The sequence below is a fragment of the Eleutherodactylus coqui genome, chromosome 6 (genome assembly GCF_035609145.1).
Source record: "Eleutherodactylus coqui strain aEleCoq1 chromosome 6, aEleCoq1.hap1, whole genome shotgun sequence".
NCBI lineage: Eukaryota > Metazoa > Chordata > Amphibia > Anura > Eleutherodactylidae > Eleutherodactylus > Eleutherodactylus coqui.
In genome coordinates this window covers 205,906,958-205,925,439 of record NC_089842.1, presented here as the reverse complement: position 1 = coordinate 205,925,439, position 18,482 = coordinate 205,906,958, and positions in this window count along the sequence as shown.

Below are 18,482 nucleotides of genomic sequence, written 5' to 3'. Positions count from 1 at the left end.
TGAGAAATTCATTCTCCTACTGCAATAATTTGCAATCAAAACACAAATCTATCTATAAATTAAAATCTATTTCCCAATGAACTAGTAAATCTATTTTACATAAACTTTTTTAAAAACAAAATGTCTACAGAATGCATTATTGTTGATGGACGCGCTATAACACATTATGAGGGTTAAAATTCTAAGTGCAACACCAATCGGCCCCACCCCACTTGCCCCGTTGCCGGCCGCAAGAAGAGACACCACACAGAGGTCTGGTATAGTTTCTCACACGGGACATGGCTCTCGGCTGACGTCGACCTGCCAACGTGCTTTATTACAGATTACATGAGATCTTATACACTTTGTCCCCTCCCCACTACGGGGTGATGGGCTCATAACCATATATGGGAAGTCCGGATTTGCGGACTGAGACAGTGAAAATCATATAACAGTCATGTACATTTGAACATCTTGATATCTTGTTCCAGCGCTTCTGGGAAATCGGCCAAGTACATGCGGCCTTGTGTCTGGTTCCGTATCTTCTCTGAATTTCTTAGAACATCTCTCTCAGCCTTGGGATATCTGATGTAAGGCGACATATAAGTTTTTTTCATTTGGAATTGAATAAAACTTGCATACAGGTATAAAACATAAAAAACACATATGGCAATATATATATATACCCTCACAAACCCCCCTAAAAAACTTAATATGGAGATCAAGCATCAGACTTTGCACTCTTCCTCGGTCGTCTCTCCCTTGCGTCAGGGTTTCTCCACTGCCCGTAAGTCCCTACTCCTAAAAGGGAGGGATCCCTACCTCACCTCAGAAGGAGGCCATGGATTCCCTGGGCTTATTTCCGGGCCTCCATACCCTCTATCTGTACAAGTTAACACCCCACAGGGTGTGCCCTCGCCGGAACCTAAGGTCTTCTGCACTTTCCCTAGGCAACTGGGAAGTCCACTGACAGTCCATCTTATGAGACTGAGGCGGCACAGTACTAGTCCATCTCTCCATTCTTCTGGTAACGTATCTGGTTGGCATTATCGGAACTGGCTCTTCATCTTTTTTCAAACAAGGGAAACATTGGTCACATTAAAGGGATAATACACAAACAGGAAATTACATACCCAACCTCTTTCTGCTAAAATCATATCCAGGGCTACTCTAGGGCCATGGATGCAGTGGGCCCTAACTGGTCAATTAACCCTTGCAAAGCATCTCTGGTGTAGTTTACAAACCTCTGCTGATTGTAATAGATATAATTCATCCAATCTACATTATTATTAACAGTGACAATAGCAAATGAGGACTCAAAACCTGCTTTTACCTGATCTCTAGAATTAAATTAATCTCGCACCCCCCTTGGCACTCCTATTGTATCTATGTATACATGTGGATTAAAGTTACCACCTGGAGCGTCAATGTCTCTCTTAGCACGATGCAGTGTTGGATTCTCACCCTCAGTGTAGGCTTCATATTGCACATTTGATTGTATTAATTTGTTCTGAAACAGGGGGCTAGTGTACAGTAGTCAAAAGTGTGTGTTAGAGGAATTGTACCACATTATAGCATGTAAAGGATATGCAGGATCATTAGTTTTTGCAGTGCGAAGTGTGGATCCAAGTGGGCTTTCCTTCGAGCTTGACTGCAGTTGGGATGGTGAACAACATCTGGTAAGGACATTCAAACCGTGTTTCTCGCTCAAACTTTTTTACATAGACCCTGTCACCTGGTTTTAGATTGTGACACTCATCTGTAGGACCTGGGATAAAAGCAGAGACTACAGAATACATTACTAATAATTCCTTGGAGAAACCTAGGACAAAATTAACAAGAAAATCATTCCCCAAACTCTGCTACTGTGGCATGTATCCTCCTGGAAAAAAAGAAACTAATGGAAAACACTCAATTCAAAATTTTACCATTTTCTCCATTGTCTTTTGTATCTACTTTCCCACTACTCCGCGGATGGTAGGGTGTGTGAAAAGCCTGGAATATACCCAAAACAGACATGATGTGTTGCATTATTTCACCTGTGAAGTTTGTACCTCTGTTTGACTCAATCACTTCCGGTACCCCATATCTGCGGATTACCTCATTCATGAGCTTCTGTGCGGTTACCTGCTTATTTACTTTGGTAACAGAGTAGGTCTCCAACCTGAAAAACATTAACAACAACAAGCACATATTCATGCTTCCCAACAAGTGGGAGCTGAGTGTAGCCAATTTGCAATCCCTGAAATGGGTAGAGTGGTCTAGGCAAGTGTGGTGTGGCAAATTTTACTTCTGCCCTGTTGCTTACGGCAAAGATCATGCAAAATTGGACAAATGATGCAGCAGCTACAGAAAACCAAGGAGCCACCCGTCCTTGTTCAAGCGTCGACATCATTACTGCTTTGAGAGGTGCGTCTTTTCGTGCGTCAGCTGGGCCATCATGAGGCACAGGGACTATGGTGGGCAAGTGCTGTTGACTGTTCACCATACGCCGTCCCTTTTTAGTCCATTTGTCTTTTTCTTAACTGTAAAGTCTTTAGCATATCAAAGTCCAATGTTTTTTTATCAAAGTTCAAGTTCAAATCAAAGTCCAAAATTATTATCAAACTCCAAGTTGTTATCAAAGTCCAAGTGTAGTCAAAGTCCAAAATTATTGTCAAATTCTTCTTTTCTTCTTTCTTCCACGGCTTGAGGGCCGCTGCTTTTGCTGTGTGGCCTGTGATGGCGTTGCCTCTCGCTTCTCCGGTGTAGGAATTGGTGTGAGCTTTCCACTTTGTCAGGTAGAAATAGGGTCTCCATGAGACTGCACCGCTGCAACATTTTTAATTGGCTGTCCTGCTGTGGTAAAAAACTGTCTGGCCTTCCATGTTGGGCCGTAATCATGAGCTATGCCAAATGCATACCGGGAGTCAGTGTAAATGTTTGCCGTCTTACCTGTGGCCACTCCACACGCCTCTGTGAGTGCTTTTAATTCCGCTTCTTGTACTGCGACATGCGGAGACATTCTGCTTTTTAGGACATCTTGTTGTGTAACCACCGTATATCCAGTGTGGAGTCGTCAATCACCCTGGGTACCATCTATAAAAAACAACTCAAAATATGCATTATTAACAAGGGCTTTCAGTAACTTTTTAAAACTTAAATTTTCTTGTTGCATCACTGCTAGACAATCGGGCTGGTATTTTATTTGAAAAAGATTAGAACCTTGTTGCAAAAAATTTAAAAATGTAAAAATGACTTGCAAAAAATTTAAAAATGGCTGATTTGCAATACCTAAAATGGCTGACTTGCAATACCTAAAATGGCTGACTTGCAATACCTAAAATGGCTGACTTGCAATACCTAGATCACCTACGCCTATTCCTCCCCCCCTTTGAAACAGGGTACGCAATTGGAACAAGAGCACCCGGTTTCAAGGTAGTATAACATTGTAAAAAGATTTGATGGAAGCAGATAAGGCCTGTAAGATGTTAGCACCAATAACAGACATGAGTTACATCGGGACAGAAAAATCTACAAAACATCTACTAATATTTGAAATGTGATATCCCTTTAAGTGAATTCATTATTAGTCTGTTCCTGCCTGCAATTTCTTATCAAATCTCAGACAGGAGAAAAAAAACAAAACAGGAAAAAAAAACTAGCTGCTCAAAATCCTCACCCCTCCCTTGTGCAGGAGGGATGAAACATTACTACGTACTATTACATCATATAGCTCCACCCCTTCGATATTGGCACATTGCGTCCGTCTTCTCAGAACCATTTCAGCTTAACAGTCCAAGCATCCACATCTCAACCAAGCAAAGTCCAATGCATGGGGAGGACTGTTATCCCCAGTCAATTATCCACATCACACATTCCACCACAGCTCAAACACGGGTCACTAACTCACATCCATCCATGCTCTCAAGTCTGCCCCGTCACCCCCTCATTGAGGTGTACCAGTACATACAGATGCACGGACAAAAAAAATTTGACAAACAAACATACATCAGCTGAAAAAAACAGAGGTGAGTGCTATAATTTTTATAAAGTACATAATTCTATTGAGATGAGATTGTGAATGAGCGCTATTTATGACAAATTATGTGAAAAAAAAGTTTGCTGAGTGACTGAAATATTCTATATTTCTTATCTACTGAAGCTATTATATGCTGTATTAAACGCTGAAGTATTTAGTTTCTGTGACCCTGAATTTGGAGTGAGTTCTGAAAGCCCCCACCCTTTTTTAAAACAAACCGTTATCTCTCCGCGAATATGAAATACATACTGAAATAAGTTTTAGCTTAAACTATTGAAAAAACATTTGAAATCATAATTAACACATATGCTGGGACCTTGCAACATTCATTTTCAACCCCTGTATAAGTAAGAATATACATTAGAAATTACTATATTTCCCTGCCTACTAAGACAGTATAACTAATTAAATTCATTTCAATTCATTGCAAGCAAGCCAAGATATTAACCAAGGATGTTATTGTATTTTCTCTCTCGCTGTTATCTTCCTGACCTTGGAGACTAAACACAAGTTAGCAGCTACATGTCAACAGACTCTTCTCCCCTACAAGCCAGCTGTTAACTATTTGCACATACAGTATATATATATATATATATATATATACACACATATATCCACCTAGTATGGATTATACATTATCTATTATCTATCTTGTATTATACACATTTTTTTTCCTTTCTTTACCAACAAATCACATGCATTGTAACTTACTTATCGACTTTGCCTGCTTCTCATACTTCTCTCCCCTACCTAACTGCCAATATAACCTTCAATAGACACTCTCCTGACGCCCTCTTGATCACTTACTGTACTTTTCAACATTTCACTTACGGATACTTTCTTAAACAAATAATGTGTACATACTTAACTTACTCTGACTGTCTCTCTGCTTCTAGCAAACCTTGATCTTCCAAGGCACCTCTCGGTCCTAAAGACCTCCTCCCAGACACCATTTTGTAATCTACCGTGCGGGTCGGTGTCACACATTTTCATTAGAGTTTTCTTCCATTTTACAAATTCATCCACACGGCGGCAGCCCTTGAGGGGCTCTATCTTCTTTAATAAGATCTTACGCATATTAGAACATCAACAATAATAAAAATAACACGCTCCATAGAGTGAATCCTTCTGACCCGAATTGTCAGCCCCTTATATATGGCAATACAACCGAAGGCATCTTCTTCTTATGGAACCAGTCCCAAAGAGTACATCCCTCTCCTCAGCTAAACCATCAACTACTAAACTAAACTAAAACGGAGGGTTCCTTCGTCAATGGGACCTGTCTTACAGAGTGCTTCCCTCTCCTCTAAACCATTAACAACTAAATAAACTCAAACGGAGGGTTCCTTCGTCTGTGAGACAAAATGAAAAGTAAGAGGAAGAAAAAATTCTGCAGATACAACAAACAATCAAACAATCTCCACTATCGCTAAAACGCTACGGACTTCAACAACAAATAGACTACAGACTAGTTTCTGGGTGAGCCATTGGTGCGCATATCACGGTCAGTGGTCCATGACGGCAAACCCGGAGCCCACACGAGTTACCGTGTAGAACTCTTAACCCAACCCGTCTGGTCACAAACCACAGATAGTCAGTCCTGCTGCAAGACTCTCAGCGTAAAACACAACATAAATATATGTTTGTCTTACCTGGAGTTCTAAGTGAGTTGATCAGGCTCGGTTTGCAGCAGGATGCTTTCTCCGTGACGTGGATCCGGGTGAATTGCGCTGTAAGCTCCTGGTTTTACCGCCCCAGTTGGTTGCGCCATTTATGAGGGTTAAAATTCTAAGTGCAACACCAATCGGCCCCACCCCACTTGCCCCGTTGCCGGCCGCAAGAAGAGACACCACACAGAGGTCTGGTATAGTTTCTCACACGGGACATGGCTCTCGGCTGACGTCGACCTGCCAACGTGCTTTATTACAGATTACATGAGATCTTATACACTTTGTCCCCTCCCCACTACGGGGTGATGGGCTCATAACCATATATGGGAAGTCCGGATTTGCGGACTGAGACAGTGAAAATCATATAACAGTCATGTACATTTGAACATCTTGATATCTTGTTCCAGCGCTTCTGGGAAATCGGCCAAGTACATGCGGCCTTGTGTCTGGTTCCGTATCTTCTCTGAATTTCTTAGAACATCTCTCTCAGCCTTGGGATATCTGATGTAAGGCGACATATAAGTTTTTTTCATTTGGAATTGAATAAAACTTGCATACAGGTATAAAACATAAAAAACACATATGGCAATATATATATATACCCTCACAACATAAAGTAGTAAATATTCCTCTGAATGGTTCTTGTCTGTTACACTCTTTGTCTTATTTACTTCATGGAAATCTTACTGGAAGCAACTCCATGCGCTATGATTGTCAACCATGTACTGAGCTGTTGACAGAGATTAGTAGTCTGGATTGATGATGGGAGAGGTGGTAATTATTTAACAAATGAAAGTTACAGGGAGGAAACGTTAAAACTAGAGATGAGCGAATATACTCGTTTCGAGTAATTACTCGATCGAGCACCGTGTTTTTCGAGTACTTCCATACTCGGGTGAAAAGATTCAAGGGGCGCCGGGGGGCTGGGCGAGGTGTGGCAGAGCGGGGGGTAGCAGCGGGGAACAGGGGGAAGCCCTCTCTCTCTCCCTCTCCCCCTCCCCCACTCCCGCCGCAACCCCCCACTCACCCACGGCGCCCCCCGAATCTTTTCACCAGAGTATGGAAGTACTCAAAAATCGCAGCGCTCGGGCGAAAAAGGGGTGTGGCCGAGTAGGTTCGCTCATCTCTAGTTAAAACCTATGAAATATGGTTGGCTTGCAAGTTGGTGGCAGCAGGAGAAATATTCCCTTTTTACTTTGAAGTTTATCCCAATAATAACAATCTGTATCTTGCCTTTGGTCAACAAGGGAGGCCTGTTAAAGGACTTTGATTTAGTGGTGATAATTTGAGCAATGGTCACTTTGATGGTGACGTTTATGAACAAGTTCTAGCTCCAATTCAAGCGGTCAAAGAATACACACCAATTGTAGCAACACCTCCTAAAACACAAAAAAAATAGGTAAACATGAGAACAAGTCAAAAAAACAGTTCAGAAGAAGACAGTTCCCCATAACCAGGTAAACACCTTTACCAAATTAACTCGAGTGAAGTCGGGTATGGCAGCTAGTTTCTACATATAGGCAGCATGAATTTGAAAATATATATACAACTTGCACAACCATTTTAGGCTACGTGCTTTAAAGGGGTTCTGTCAGTAAAAAAAAGAAAATTCTATACTTACCTATGCCTTCCCTGTCAGTCTTCTTACCAGATCTTTACCTCCCCTATCTTCTCCTGTCTCCTTTAGTCCGGGAGGGTCACCTGATCTCCAGCTGGCTGATTCCTTTGCTTCCTGTGATGTTACATACATTCACAGACAGTCTCCTTCCTGCCCGGCAATGTAGGCTACGTCCCACGTCTTAGCCCAGCAAGGAGTGCCGACCTATTGCAGAGACTGCTCATGACTGCTGTTTCTGCAATAGATCAGCATTCCTTCCTAGACAGTGAATGCTACATCACAGGGACATGACCTTCACTGACCTGCAGGAAGAAGAATGTGAGGAATGCCGGCTTAATAACAAGCCGGACAGCTGGAGGTGATGTAACCCGGGGCACTGAAGAAGCTCAGCGAGGAGAAGATTTTACCCATTTAGTCTTGTTCTTCTTGTTATTTCTATTACTATGTTTATCGTAAAACCTCAATAAAAACCTGATGGCATATAAAGCTCCCACATGACTTGTCCCTAGCTGTCTCTGATGTCTCAGAGACAACCTTTATAGGAGCTAAAACAGTGGCTATTTCCTATTGTCAATTTTGGACGAACAGGAATAATGAATAAATTGTATGAATGAAAATTTGTACAATTTAGCAAGAGAGGAAAACTCAAGGATCAATATTTACTTGTGCTTTATTTAAGGGTTAGCATTCTTTAAATATCTTACATTTATTTACCTAGGAAATGCACTGACCTTGTTCTATGCAATACTTTACAAGCTGCGGTTTCTTTATATGATTGGTATTCACCTGTTATAAACCTTGCAACATGCTCCTTATGATAAGCTCTTCCCTATTTCTAAGTAATCCCCATCTCTTATCCTCAACAAGGCTCAGGAAATGAGGAAATTAACTTTTGCTGTGGTCTCAGGATACTTGCAAAATACATCGATATTAACGCACATTTATACAAGCCCATATCTATGCTGGAATTTTTTTTTTTTTTTAAACAGCTTAAGGAATCCATGCTTGTAGACTACTTAATATGGCAACAGCAAAACACAAAGCCAACCAAGTTTTCATCCAGTTTCTGCCAGAGTTTTGAAGTATAAATGTCAGCATCATTCACCGATAGATACCTCCTGTGGAAGGCTGTGGCGTATGTCACTGTATAAGTATACAGTGGCATATACTGACAATTGACTCCCATTGAACAAAAAGAAATACCTACTGTGCTGTATATATCTACTGTAGCCAGCTATATAGGACAGTGACTACACCTACCTATAAAGTAAGAAGGAAAAAGTATAACGACACATACCCGTATAACAAAAGTAGAGCAAATTGTATTTATGTTCCGCTCCACCGTAACAAGCACTCACATGAGCAATAGGAGGGCAGAGATTGTACAATTAAAAACTTAACATTTAATACATATACATATTTAAACCATACAGGTGCCAAAAGCAATAACCAAAGCAAGAAAACTAATGGAAGCGTGTATAAACCACCGCAAACACACAAAGCAAAAAGTAAATTAAAGCCTCAACAAATAAGTAATGGAACAATCTGACCACCATCCCAAAGAATAGCACTTAATATGTCAGGCAGTATGATGGTACTTGAAGTTGTTCATGGTCCAAAGAGGTAATGAGTCTTAATCCATAAGGGATTCCATGTATGACAATATAGCCTCACAGGATAAGATATAGCTGGGAGGTAGTGTTGTGAAAGCATCTAACCCTAGTATTCCCCATCAACTGTCCAGCCCTTAAGTGCAATACGGAGTAACCATCCTGATGAGGACGATCCCGCCCAAGGTCTGGCTCTGAAATAAAGGCCCAACCAGATCCTGACAAAATATAGACACCATGTCCTGTATCAGCTCCCTATGCTCACCACCTCTATGAACAATGGTGCATTAGAAATATCAGCATACTGTGTGATACATTAAATGCTATTCTGGGAAGGTGATACAGGGTGTTCTCTTGATTTATGAAAAATATTTAGTTACGCTTTAACTACTTTACTGAATATTATCGGGTTCTGCACACACCCAAATGCAAACACATCTTAGGCCAGATGTTATTTGCCAATAATGATATCTTTTGATAGAGATTTGAACTAATATTTGACAAATACTCTGTGTTTGATATGATACTTCTCAACATTGAATTCTTATAAGATCAATTGAATGATTTATCTCAGAGAAGCAGGTAGACCGAAGAACAATTAAAGATATTATTACCACCTCAAGATTTTCAAAGATTTAAAGACAGATAGGATGGTACATTGGTACAATATGCGGAGAATGAACATACAGAAAGTGAGAAGTGGCACAAAGACAAGGTAGATTTCTTTGGGCTGCACATACAACTGCCAGTACACAAGACAACTTGGACTTGGAGAAGCTGACAGAGACACAAGAAACAACATGAGGAAAACCAATATCCATAGGAGACAATCGGCACCAAGCAGGAATCCACTGACGTTGAAGGCAAGAATTAGTGCTGAAAATTTCTTCTATTGTTGTTACTCCATCTCAATTGAAAGTTTTACAGATGGATTATCTTTTTTGTCCAAATGATAATATGGACTGATTTAGGCTGAAATTGATTTAAAAGTGTTTTTTGATAGTTACAACTACATATAGCATTTTTGGTAGGGAGGAGCAAGTATGTCACATTGTGCTCCTAGGACCTGCAGGTGTGGTGGATTTGGCTGGCTGATGGTGTGGAACCCTCCAGCCAGCCAATCACCATGCATCTGTATATATAAATATACGGTTTATGTATGGTGTGAACACTGTCCAATCATGTCTATATCTCTATATGCTTTCTCTCCAGCCTTAAATAAATTGCATTTGTGTAGGCAAGGTGATTAACACCAACACGCAAGAGTAACAAAGTAGTACAGAAACCTACTGACAGTGATGTCACAAAAATGTATTTGAGGGATTTTGGTTTACATTAGAAAAGTTTGTGTCCATCACCATGTACCAACCATATAGTGGAGCCATACAGTATATTTGAATTGATTCAGGACAATATAGAACAACCTAACAGAAATAGCAAACTTAGGATCATGCTCAGTTTGACCAAAGATGAAAGAAACGCCCTATGTGAACTGGAGCAATGCCATGAAATCTATAGTGCACGAGCACAGAAGGCTGAGTTACCATATTTTAATTTTATATATATTATTTATATATTGTGGCAAGGGAGTTTCTTGCCTGTGGATTGCCGGCCTCTCTATCCAAAAACGGTGCACCTCAAGGGTAAGCAGGCTCAGGAGCCTTGGAATTTCTTTAAAATCTAGCACCTGTCAGTTTTTATTCCACACAGCAACCAATGTGTACAGCATACACAGTAAACAAAAGTTCATATATCAGGGTTCTGGGTACACAACCCACTAGGTCACCGTCACTAACCCTGCCCAGGGTGTCCTCCTCCGTTAGACTAGGTGATGGCCCAAACACATCCCCACAGGATCTCTTTGTGTTACTGCATGTGTCAGACGGCCGTACCTCAAGACGGATGTCTCTCTGCAGCGCCAGGAGAAAGAACATGTGACCGGCTCGATTGCCGGTCATGTGTTCTTTCATCAGCGCTGCAGAGAGACGGCCGTCTTCTGTCAGTCACACGGGCGCATCGGTGTACGGGTGCCGATGCGCCCGTGTGACTGAGCCCTAACATTGCACAGTGGGAGGTTGTGAAATGATGAAGGGTGCAGCCTCAATCCCGACTTTCTTCATTTTAGGTCAACTGAGTATTTGTAGATGGCTATAGTACAAATACTGCAGATAATTGTATTTAAGGTGTTGCTGAGCAACTACTTAAGGGGGTTGTCCCTTGTCACCAAGTTATCCCCTATATGTAAGATAGGGGATAACCTGCTGATCCACGACGGTCTAACTGCTGGGACCCCCACGATAGCTAGATTTCCGCCACAGCACATTCTGAAGTTTTGGCAGCATGGTATGTGTCTCCGCTCTACTTCTGTGGTGGGTGCTGCTAGTGACAGCTGACTGCCTAAATTCAGCTATTGCTGGAATGCATCAGGGACGAAATCTCAAGATCAGTGGGGATCCCAGTGGTTGGCTTCAACCAATCAGCGAGTTATGCCCTATCCTGTGGATAGAAGATAACTTGTGAAATGAGAGTGCCCCTTTAATGGACCTTCCTAAAATGATATATGATGACACAGCTTATGTAAACTGCTACAGTTCTATGGGCTAAAGTAACTGTATCAATGCAAGTTCAGTGTTACTCTATGGAGCCGTGGCCTGACCACAGAAAATATAATTGCTGCTTTGGGTGTTTTAGTTTGGCACACTGCTGAGCTTTAGCTTCAGAAGAAATCTGAGGTAATTGGTGCTCACCATGCCTACGATCACGGCATTTATCTCTGTTTGTTCCAATCTGTTATACTGAATGATGTTTTCCTTCACCATGGCAACTGTGTGACTACCCGCATGATGCCAATAGACATAGCTTTTACCGTATATGCGGAGAGGAGACAGATGCAATATGAAGCTTATTGACACTTTATCTTGGTAACCCGAAACTGTTGGTATTGCTGACTACATAGGGTATTTGTAGAACATGTACATTGGAGTTATTTGCGAAGATTGACATCAGTGAGTGTGCTTTTTTATTTTTTTTTTATATTATGTATATCATACTTTAATTGTGTTCTATTTTACAAAATAATTGTAATATACATGACTGAGTAATGATAATGATGGGATTAATTGATTGTTATGTTGACGAGATCAGAACTAAAGGCCCATTTACACGCAGCGTTGATCACTCAAAGATCGCTCAAACGACAGTTTGAGTGACATCTTTAAGCGATCATTTTGCATACACTATTGGATAGTTACTCAGCTACTTAATAGCAATTTAGTGTGCAATGAAGCCTTAGCTGAAAGCAGTTAATAGCCCGAGGGCTCTTATCTGCTTTCAGTTCCTTTGTACTCCAACGGGAAACAATGCTATCAGCACTACCCATGGAGAACTCATGATAAGGCTGAACAATGATTTTTAGGTTGGCCTGAATTTAACGATCAGCTAGCAGTGCACGAAAAGTGCACGATGGCCGTGCGTTTAGACACAACGATGATCGCTCAAACAATCGCTTTTTAGCGATTTTTGAGCGATCATCGCTCCGTGTAAATGAGCCTTTAATATGAAACTGTTTAATGTGCTTTTTGAAAAGCACCCAAACATTGCAAGAGGTTGAAACATTTTTGCTATTCTATAAGTTTTCTTGGGTATGGAAAAAAATGGATCACTAGAAGGAACAAATCTTTTCTGGGTCCTCAAGAATTTGTCTATGATTATTCCTCTCATTTGCAACAGCCATTGATGCTACTGCATCCAGGTCACATTTTGCAGGTCTGCTTGCTATTCCCACTTTCAAAAAATGTCATACCTTTTTATTTTTCCGGTAGCATAGCTACAATAAGGCTTGTTTTATTGCGGGACAAGTTGTATTTTTCAATGGCAGCATTTAGTATACCATATAATATATTGAAACATTTTTAAAAATTAAATTAAAATAAAAAAGTGGGATGAAATGGGGAAAAAAAATTATTAACACCATTTTGGCGTGGGTTGTATTTTTATAGCGTTCAAGGTGCACTAAAAGTCACATGTTATATTTTGTTGGGATAACTGCAATAGGTGGTATCTGGTATGTAAAAAAAAATTCCAATTTTGGTTTATTGCACCCTGATGGCCAATCTAGTGAGCTACACCAACTGCAATATGTCGTATGTCAACAGACCAATGCAAAACTGTCAAATCCCCTTTCATTCTATAGGACGAATGAAGATGATGGAGGCAAATTGAGATTTTTTTGTCTCTCTTGTAAAGTTTGAAAGATTTGACATACCACCTACTGCAATTACCACAACAATTTATTCTTTGGGTCAGTATGATTATAGCAATACCTAATTTATAGAGTAATTTTCTGTAGTCTTACTTAACAAAATAAAAAATGCCTTTAAAAAAAAATTGCTTTCTGGTGCCATATTTCGAGCCCCCTAACTTTTTTCCATCAAATAGGCTGAGGGCTCGTTTTTTGGTGGGGTGACCTGTAATTTTTATTGGTACCATTTTGGGGTAACATATGACTTTTTGATTCAATTTTTCATGGTGACCAAAAAAACATAATTCTTAAAATTACATATTTTCCTTTCTGACTGCGTTCACCATGTGGGATTATTAATGTGATATTTTAATATACTGAACCTTTATGAATGCAGACATACCAATATTTAAATTTTTATCTGCAGACCAGAATAGGGATCATCGGGTGGTGAGAATTCAGGTTCTGAGGTGTCTTTCTACAGGTCAGCTTTTTATGATTTGTATAGACATGGAATGGAAAGGCATACCCTTTCAGTAGATGTCTCCATTTCTATAAGGCCAATTTTATGGTCAAGAGTTTTAGGTCTCCTATCAAATACATTTTTTTCACCAAATTTAAAGAGTTTTGAATAGAACCTACAAGTGACATTCTTGCCTTTGGAATTATTCTGATGCAGAAGGGCTCCTGCCCCAAGGGAGTAAGCATTGACTTCTAGATAGAGGTGCCTGAGAAAAATGGTTTAACGTGCACCTATAGATTTCTGTTGGGAAGTGCTGACCTATTTTATCTTTTTTCTACAAATATTGTGGAGTTGTGGCTGCCTGCACCTGGACGTGCACGCCTGGAGCCCATTTACCTTTGTCCCTCCTATTGGACAATATAAATCGTATCCTACCTTCCATGGTTTTATTTGTAGGCTTAGTCCCAAGAGAGGAGCATTTTTAGAGGTAGGTACCCATCTTTCTCAGGTTAAGATTAAACCACCTGGTATTAGCATTTGGACCCATCTGAAAGCTTGATCAAGGAAGGTAAATGGGCCAATATGATTTGATCAAACTATGTACCAAGAACCTTGCATTATTTAATGTGGTTAGAGTATTTATTATATGTACGTATACTTCTGATAGTAAATGTATTTTGAGTGCTGTTGCTAGTTTTGGAAGCAGCCCTGCTTAGTCCCTAACAGTCACTCTGTATATATGCACACATGAGTTGTTTTACCGAGGGCCGTTCTCACTTACGAAATTCCCGATTTCCATTGGTTACTCCCAAACTGTCAACCTGTAGCAAGGCTTTGGAACTTTTTCTTTGCAAATTCTCTGGTAGATTTGAGCAGCCTCTTGCACAGACCTGTGCAGGACCTCACCCCAGTTCTTGTGCTGTCAACTCCTCTTTTTGGTCATAGCTGCCTCACTCTTCTCTGTGCTGCCTTTTTTCTATGACAGTTCCTGGGTTACTCACACAACTTCCTTCTTGTGCTTCTCCTGCATTCCTGCTGCTCTAACTACGGGATGACACTCTAGCCTTACACCATTTCCTGCTGAATTTCGTGACCTATGTAAACCTATGTAGAACATACAGCAAAATCTTCTACCTATGCAATACCTTGACTTGCTGGTTCACAGGTTCTGTGATGAAGTATATGATGTCTGGCAGAAGCCCCCCCATCCACAGAAGTGACAGAGATAGGCTTCCTCAGAGAAAGCATAGACTTCCTCTGTCGCGACACCATGGTCTGATGAAGGAAGTTTCCGGCAAAGCTAGAACCGGGGTAGGCTTCCATGGAGAATTTAATGTTGCCACAGGATACAGGTATGAGGAACCTTGGAGGGGACACTATGTCACCTAGGGCATCCTCTTCCACTGACCTAGGTGGCAAAGTTTCCTGGCTTGACAGGACAATTTCAAAGAAAATGTCCAGAACCATCACAATACATAGAAAGATTCTCAGTTCGCTTTCTCAAAAGTTGTTCTGGAGTTAGCATAGTCCCTTCTAATTCAATAGATTCTTCAGCAGAGGTAGAGAAAGGGGTCTGGAGTGGCCTTGAGAACACAGGGGCCAGACAAACCCTTTTCTTGTCATGAGTAACCTCCTGAAACATTTCCTGAAGCAGATGCCAGTCCTAATAACTAGGGAAATTGAGATATATTGACCTGCCAGTTGATCTTTTATTTTGCTAGATAACCCTTATCAAAATGATGCTGTTAATGTCTGGTTATTCCAATAAAGATCAGCAGTCAATATACAGAATTGTATGCCATGCTGGCCGACAATCTTTGATTCTTGGCGTAAACGTAACAATGCGAAAGCAGCAGGGCATGCTTCACCTGATTTATTTGAAGACAGTATAGAAAGTAGTTAGAAATGTCTGTAAGATGTCTCAAGTATCTGGAACCATGCTGACTGCAGGGCATCCTACGGTTGCTGGAAGATGCATGGGGGAGGATCCATAGAGCGAACATGATGATCGAGGTGGTCCTACAGCTACTCAATTGGGTTCAAGTCTGGGGAATTAGGGGGCCAGGGAAGTACTTGGAAGTCTTGGTCATGCTCTTACAACCACTGCCAGACATTTCTAGCCAAGAGATATGTCTCATTGACTTGCTGGATGATCCTATCTGCCCTAGGGAAGATAACCAGCATGTATGGGTGGACACCCCTGTCAGCAAGCTTGCTAACTTCATAATAAGTCCTTTCACAGTTTGAAACTGATTTTTAATAAGGTCAAGCCTCATAGTGAGGGGTTTTACCTCGATACCGCAGAAATCCAGATAGTCATACTGTTGTCAAAGTTACAGTGATGGCTCCCTTTCTTGTGCAGCTTGAAGCACCATCAGCCCTCAGTCATTAAGGCCCTTTTGATGTATATTGGGCCCCTGATCATCAGGGCCCTTTCAGTCTTGACTAGTCTTCCCGTTTCTGGACTCTCATCTCCCATGACCACTTCCCCACATCGGGGATCCAATTGCACACATGGCTTGTCCCACCCTAAGTCTCCTGGAGCCTCCCGGCTACTCTTGCAGCTTTCCCTACTCAGCGGCCTCTGCCATATCACTTACGTGGCTGCTCCAATGTTCTCTGTCCATAGATCTCCTGCTTGGGAAATCTTTTGCAGGGAATGTGTGTACCCCCTGTCATTATCAGAGACTGAGACCATGTCTGCATATATTAAAGAAAATTTGGAATGAAGTTTCATTTGAAAATCCTCTTCACCAGGTTGTGCCAGTTTCTTTTTTGTCAAGAAGACGGGTCTTTACTTCTGCTGGACTGCTGCTCTGGCTCTGTTGTGTCACACACAAACTGCCCCCTTGTGATTTAGCTCTTAATCTTCTTATACTGTGCCTGGCTGCACCGAGAACTTAACCCTGTATTATCCCCCATCATGAGGTTTGATCTTCCCAGCAGTGAAACATCCGCTTCAGCAATTCCAAGTACTTTCTAAACTTCTGCCTCTCTGCTGCTACTCTAAGGCATGGGAATGAGGACTTGTAAGTGGCACTCCAGGTGCCTCCCTCTCCTCTCAAGCTGTGGCTCTTGGCTGGCAGAGGGACTTCACATGACTCTTCAGTGCGCCACTCTCTGCTCCTGACCTTCCTCTTGAACAGGTTGGTTGGGGGTTGAGCTTGACACGTGGCCACTGTCAGAGGGGCTGTAAGTTGCTTCTACCTGTAAGGGGAAGTGTGGGCAGCATCTCCTCCCTACACATCCACCACTTATCCAGCACTTTACTACCATATAGTGTGCCATGTGGTGTCTACTACTACCTAGAATACCTTTTATTGACCAGCTGTGAAAAGATTAACATTCCTTAGCAATATGTTATGTTATTCAAGAATCATAACAACTACAATATGTACCAATATGTTACTACTAATGTTATAATATACTTTTCTTAAAAATAAAAAAAAAATCTAGCACCTGGAAGGAATTGTTGTTTTGCTGTAAAACGTGGCATGCAGTTACATCTCAGGTAGATATACAGATCATTAGAGTTGTGGGGGGATTAGATGAAGAGTCTTGTCATCTGGATCCTACAAGTGGTTCCACCCTTGGCCTATAATAAGGTTCTCAGAGGCTACTTTTGTGTAGTGGACCTCTTTTTCTGCTTGTGTAGAGCTTGTTGACCACTAGACAGGCCCATATGATGCAATCCAAAAGATTTCACCCAGTTAACAGAGTTTGAATGGGTGAGCATTATTGGAATGTGAGAAACTTGATGGTCGTATGATGAATTGGCGCCACCTGGGCAGTTCTGCAGAGTGGTTGTCTTCAGTTATGTTTCCAGGTTTAGTTTGGGCATTGATGATGGCCATGTTTGTGTCTGGAAACCTCGGGGTGAGCGCCTCAATCCTGCTTTTTCTGTAGAGAGGCACACTGCCCCCACTACTGGTGTGATGGTCTGGGGGGCCATCACATACAACAGTCAGTCACCCATAGTAGTGATACGAGGGACAATGACAGCTCAGCAATATGTTCAGGACATCCTGCAGCCACATGTGTTCCTCTCATGGTGTCTTCCAAGAGGTATTTTCCAGCAGGATAATGCTCAGCCACACATACAAGAGGGTCACAAGAATGTCCCCACAACATTGTCACACTTCCGTAGCTTCCCGGTCACCAGATTTATCACCAATAGAACATGTATGGGACCATCTGGGACGCCAATTTTAACAGCCTATGAGTTTGCACAATCTAGAGGCTCAGTTACAGCAAATGTGGAGCAATATGCTGAAGGATACCATATGGAACCTGTATGCCTTCATGTCTGTCCGTATCACATCTTGCACCCAAGCTCAAGGTGGCCCAACAGGGTACTAGAGCCACTATGCCTGTCCTGTTTTAGACGAATTGTACATTTCCTCAAATTAGCAAACCTCAACTTTATCCATCACTAAAATAAAGAAATAAATGCTTTTATCTGTGGTCCTAAAAATACTTCCATTAAGTGCTTTGGTTTTAGAAATAATTTTGGGAAGCAGAACCTCTGTCTGAGGGAGATTCACACTGAGAAATGAATGCTTAACTAGTTATATTCAATATATTAAAGTATACTGCCAAATGACGCCATCCATTTACAGTATTCAGCGTATTACCATTCAGAACACATTTTTATTTCATCTATTCTATTTCATTTCATTAAGCATATCATTTCTACATCTCATATACCACATTCCAGGTTTCCTGTTCGGCGGTGGGTTTGTATCTCAAACATGTACAGACTAGAGATGAGCGAACGTACTCGTCCGAGCTTGATACTCGTTCGAGTATTAGCGCGTTCGAGATGCTCGTTACTCGTGACGAGTACCACGCGATGTTCGAGTTACTTTCACTTTCATCTCT